This window comes from Lolium perenne, chromosome 5, assembly GCF_019359855.2.
Source record: "Lolium perenne isolate Kyuss_39 chromosome 5, Kyuss_2.0, whole genome shotgun sequence".
NCBI classification, from domain to species: domain Eukaryota; kingdom Viridiplantae; phylum Streptophyta; class Magnoliopsida; order Poales; family Poaceae; genus Lolium; species Lolium perenne.
In genome coordinates, this window is record NC_067248.2 from 147,433,023 (window position 1) to 147,439,610 (window position 6,588).

The window sequence follows — 6,588 nt, forward strand, 5'->3', positions numbered from 1 at the left end:
TAGGTGAACTCCCACTCAAAACAATATCCCTCCAATTGTCTTAGTGATCACACGAACCAAATCCATCACACCTAAGTCCGATCATCACGAGACAAGATGTAATTTCAATGGCGAACACTCAAAGTGTTCATCATATCAATCATATGATTCATGCTCTACCTTTCGGTATCACGTGTTCCGAGACCATGTATGTACATGCTAGGCTCGTCAAGGCCACCTTAGTATCCGCATGTGCAAAACTGGCTTGCACCCGTTGTATGCACTTGTTGATTCAATCACACCCGATCATCACGAGATGCTTCAAAACGACAAGTCTTGGCAACGGTGCTACTAAGGATGAACACTTTATTATCTTGATATTTTAGTGAGAGGGATCATCTTATAATGCTACCGTCGCAATCTAAGCAAAATAAGATGCATAAAAGGATTAACATCACATGCAGTTCATATGTGATATGATATGGCCCTTTTGTCTTTGCGCCTTTGATCTTCATCTCCAAAGCACGGACATGATCTCCATCATCAACGGGCATGATCTCCATCATCGTCGGTGTAGCGTCAAGGTCCATGGCGCCATCTTCATGGTTGTTCACCTCATGTAGCAACTATTACAACTACTTTGAAATACTACTCAACATGAAATTTAAAGACAACCATAAGGCTCCTGCCGGTTGCCACAATACAATAATGATCATCTCATACATATTCATCATCACATTATGGCCATATCACATCACCAAACCCTGCAAAAACAAGTTAGATGTCTCTAATTTGGTTTGCATATTTTACGTGGTTTAGGGTTTTCGAGAGAGATCTAATATACCTACGAACATGAACCACAACGGTGATACTAATGTTGTCAATAGAAGAGTAGATTGAATCTTCACTATAGTAGGCGAGACAGACACCCGCAAAGCCTCTTATGCAATACAAGTTGCATGTCGAACGAGGAACAAGTCTCATGAACGCGGTCATGTAAAGTTAGTCCGAGCCGCTTCATCCCACTATGCCAGAAAGATGCAAAGTACTCAAACTAAAGACAACAAGAGCATCAACGCCCACAAAACCATTGTGTTCTACTCGTGCATAGAAAACAAAAAATTTCCTACCGCGAGAACGCAATCCAAGCCAAGATGCAATCTAGAAGACGGGAGCAACAAGGAGATGATCGAGACTCACCCTTGAAGATTTCCAAAGCCTACAAGATGAGGCTCTTGTTGCTGCGGTAGACGATCACTTGCCGCTTGCAAAAGCACATAGAAGATCTTGATCACGATGCCACGATCGGGCAGCACCTCCGTACTCGGTCACACGTTCGGTGTTGATGAAGACGACGTCCTTCTCCCCGTTCCAGCGGGCAGCGGAAGTAGTAGCTCCTCCTTGAATCCGGCAGCACGACGGCGTGGTGGCGGTGGCGGTGGAGATCTCCGGCGGAGCTTCGCTAAGCATGCGGGAGAGGTGGAGGAGAGAGGGGGCGGCTAGGGTTTGGGAGAGGGGGTGGCCGGCCTCAAGGGGTGCGGCCAGCTTGTGGCTTTGTGGTGGCCGGCCCCCTCCCCTATGCCCCTCATTATATAGGTGGATCCCAAAGTGTTGGACTACAAGTCTTCGAATAAGACCCCAACACAAGAACCTTCCATGTAGTAGGGAAACCTACCCAAGGTGGGACTCCCACCTCAAGTGGGATTCCCCCTTTCCATGTGGGGGGGTGGCCGGCCCCCTTAGGTGGAGTCCACCTTTGACTCCCCCGCTAGGGTTGGCCGGCCATGGGGAGGTGGAGTCCCTCCGGGACTCCTCCTTCCTTAGTGATTCCTTCCGCACTTTTCTAGAACCTTCTAGAACCTTCCGTAAAATCACCGGATCATTTTCAAACTTATAAAATGACTTCCTATATATGAATCTTATTCTCTGGACCATTCCGGAACTCCTCGTGATGTCCGGGATCCCATCCGGGACTTCGAACAATACTTCGAACTCCATTCCATATTCAAGTTCTACCATTACAACATCAAACCTTAAGTGTGTCACCCTACGGTTCGTGAACTATGTGGACATGGGTGAGAACTCTCTCCGTCCAATAACCAATAGCGGGATCTGGAGATCCATAATGGCTCCCACATATTCAACGATGACTTTAGTGATCGAATGAACCATTCACATACGATACCAATTCCCTTTGTCACGCGATATTTTACTTGTCCGAGGTTTGATCATCGGTATCACTCTATACCTTGTTCAACCTCATCTCCTGACAAGTACTCTTTACTCGTACCGTGGTATGTGGTCTCTTATGAACTTATTCATATGCTTGCAAGACATTAGACGACATTCCACCGAGAGGGCCCAGAGTATATCTATCCGTCATCGGGATGGACAAATCCCACTGTTGATCCATATGCCTCAACTCATACTTTCCGGATACTTAATCCCACCTTTATAACCACCCATTTACGCAGTGGCGTTTGATGTAATCAAAGTACCTTTCCGGTATAAGTGATTTACATGATCTCATGGTCATAAGGACTAGGTAACTATGTATCGAAAGCTTATAGCAAATAACTTAATCACGTGATCTTATGCTACGCTTAATTGGGTGTGTCCATTACATCATTCATATAATGATATAATCTTGTTATTAACAACATCCAATGTTCATGATTATGAAACTAATCATCCATTAATCAACAAGCTAGTTAAGAGGCATACTAGGGACTCTTTGTTGTTTACATATCACACATGTATCAATGTTTCGTTTAATACAATTATAGCATGGTATATAAACATTTATCATAAACATAAAGATATATAATAACCACTTTTATTATTGCCTCTTGGGCATATCTCCAACATCAAGAACCTATGAAAATCTGGTCTGAAGGAGAATAAAAGCTCATTAGATACTTGAGCTTCAAGATGTAAGTTTTTATCATCCTCTAAAGATAGATTTTGAGGATCCATCGGAGGAGAAAAACCTACATCTAGAAATCGCTCTATATTTGGACACAAGGTCCGAAGATTACAAAGCAAGCAATTTCGCCACAAAAGATAATTTGTGCCATTAAAGATAATTGTGTCATTGTGCACTATATTACTAGCCGACATCTTTACTCTCAAGGCGGTGAAGCCTTAAACAAGGAGAGACTTTGCTCTGATACCAATTGAAAGGACGAGATGTCGCCTAGAGGGGGGTGAATAGGCATTTAAAAACTCTTGCGGATTTGTCTTGTAAGAATGCGGAATTAAACTAATGTTTAGTTTACAAGCACAAACCCTAAATATGCTAAGCTCAACTAAGTGTAACAATAACAACTAGAGCTCAGCAAGATAGGCACAAGATATATGTAGCACAAGTGATAACAAGATATATGTACTTCAAGCACGATGGCTATCACAAGGAAAGAGAGCTCGGGTATAGAAATAACCGACGCACGCGGAGACGAGGATGTATTCCCGTGTTCCCTTCCTTTGCAAGGAGGTACGTCACGTTTGGAGGAGTGGAGGTCCCACGAAGGATTCCCCGCGCCACAAAGGCTCACCCTATTCTCTGAGCCACACCCACGAACGATAATGGCCCTTTCCTTATGGTTAGCTTTTCCTCCACTCCGGAGATGGCAAGCTCCACAACCACTTCACAAGCTCTATGAAGGAGAAGCCCGGGCCCCTTCACAATCTTCTAGGAAGAGGTCACCGGGACACCAACCAAGCCAACTAGGAGGTCTCCCTCCACGAGTAACAAGCTCACGGTCTCTCACTCGAACTAATCGTGGTGGAGAGCTCAACACTATGCAATGATGCAAAGCAAGAACACTAGAGGTGTTCAAATCCTTCACACTCAAATCTCACCCAAGCAAGAAATGCTAGGATGAGATTAGAGAGGAAGAACAATGGAGGAAATCAACAAATGACTCCAAGATCTAGATCCCAAGAGTTCCCCTCACTTAGAGGAGAAATGGATTGGTGGAGGTTGTAGATCTAGATCTCCTCTCTTAGATCCCTCAAGAATGAGCAAGAATCATGGGAGGGAAGGGAGAGGAAGCAAGCTCAAGAGGTTCAACAATGGTGGTCAAAAACGTGCTCAAGAACCCTAGAAAACTGTTGGGGAAGAAGCCCCTTTTATAGCCAAATGAAATATGATCGTTTGGGGCAGATCTGGGAATTTTTCGTGCAGCCTAGCGTGAGAGCGGGTCGACCGGGCCAGGGACCGGGCCGCCTGGCGGGAGAGCCGGTCAGACCGAGCCAGGGACCGGGCGCCCCTGAAAGCCCCCTGGAAACCGTCCGGTTGGCACCGGTGTGGGAGCCGGTCTGTGCCGGACGAACCGGTGAGACAGCCGGCGCCACCGTGCCAAACATGAAAACATGGTTTACAAAAACCATGATAACTTTTGCGTCCGGACTCCGATTTTGATGATCTTGGGCTTGTTGGAATGAGAACAACAAGCCCTACAACTTTATGCATAGAAACATCATTTTCCACCCACGGAGTAAAAACCATAAGATGAATGTTTGACCTATCTATAAAAGAGACACCGGTAAAACCTCCAAGCTTGAAAACGCAATAGAAGATGCATATGGATTCCGTTTTCGATGAACTTGGGCTTTTTGTAAAGCTAGCAACAAGCTCAAGAACCTCACACAGAGAAACACCAAGAAGAAATAAGATCTATGGAATGCAAAGCATGCAAAGGGTTGAGCCCCCTAAGACGATGTGATCAAGTTACCCAACCGAAAACCCTCTTGATAGTGCGGCTATGTATCCTATAACCCGGTATCCCAAGAACCACCTTGAGACCGGTAAACGGAAAACCTAGCAAGGCCATACCTTTTCCTTGCGCATCCCGCTTGATCTCGATGATAGCTCTTCAAGCTCCACTCAAGCCGGAATGCCTCTGTAAGGGTATATTGCCCCTATGTGTGGTTTTGGTAATCAATGACAACCCCTATGGACTAATGTTTTCATTGAGTTTATATGAAGGAATATTCCATAGGTACTACTTGTATTCCATGTGTTGGATTCAAGTATGGATGCCATGAAGATAAAGATACACCTTGTGTATTGGCATCAAGATCATCGATTTAAAGACATATATGTGATATGATCAAGAAGAAGAAACGAAGATGGAGTTCTTATGTGGAACTCAATATTAGCCATGCTCTATCTTATGTGAGTATGAGAAGATACAAGGTTGAGTTGGGCAAGTTCAAGATGAGCATCTTGAGTGGATCACATGCTTGAAGCTTGTCATCCATTTGGTGATAATGGACATGTGAAGATGTGCATCAATGGAGCTTTCCCATCATAGTGTATGGGGGAGTATTTGTGAGTCTTCACGAAGCAACATTGATCAAGTGTGGCATTCCGGCTTGTGTAGAGCTTGAAGTGTTATCATCAAGATCAAGCGGGATGCGCAAGGCAAAGGTATGACCTTGCTAGGTTTTCCTTTTACCGGTCTCAAGGTGGTTGATGGGAGACCGGATTATAGGATAGATAGCCGCACTATTAAGAGGGGCTTTCGGTTGAGTAACTTGATCACACCGTCTTAGGGAGCTCAATCCTTTGCATACTTTGCATATTCTTATTGCTTCTTGGTGTTTCTCTGTGTGAGGTTCTTGAGCTTGTTGCTAGCTTTACAACAAGCCCAAGTTCATCGAAAACGGAATCCACATGCATCTTCTATTGCGTTTTCGAGTTTGGACGTCTTTACCGTTTCTTGACGGTGGGAGACTCCCTCTCTAAAATAATCTAAAAATGTTCTGTGAGGAGTCTCCATATTTCCAACAAAATTGGTTTCATGTCAATCGGAGTTCGGGAGCATTAGTTATCACAGTTTTTGTATAAACATGTTTTCCTGCTCACCCGGTCAGGGACCCGGTCGAACCGGCCCTTGCGCCGGCCGGTTCCGGTATGCCGCCCGGTCAGCCGGCCTCACAACCGGCCTACCCGGCGTGCCGACCGGTCAACCGGGCGCCAACCGGATGACCTCCTGGACGACACAAAGTGACCCCGGACGGGGTCCGGCCTGCCGACCGGTTTGGACCGGCTGGTCCGGTCTATGGCCCGGTCTGACCGGGCCCTGGACCGGACGGCCCGGCCCCAGACCCGGTTGACCGGCCTCCTCGATGGTTGACTCAGCCCAACTTTTCCCCAACGGTTATATTTGCTCTTGGGCTATAAATAGCCCTTCTTCCACCTTGGGTTGAGTTAGTTCTTCCTATTCTCTCTCCTCCATTGTTCCATTTTGAAGAACTTGCTCTCCCCTTTGATTCCTCCCATAACTCCTGCTCGTATAGATACGTTTGTGACATATCAACCATCCCCAAGCTTAACTCCTGCTCGTCCTTGAGTAGGTAAGTGATAACAAAAATAATTTTTGAGGTGACATGAGGCCAACACAATCTTGATCAATTTATTGTAAAAGCATTGTGAACTGAGATCAAAGTCCTCTAAACATAGGCATGATAAATATAATTCTAACCATAGAGCTTAGCAACTATATGTTATAACATGAGAAGTAACTCAAACAAAATATCATGAATAATAATGCATTGAAAGCAACTTGTTTGTTTATGGGCATAGCAAAAACATAGCAAAGT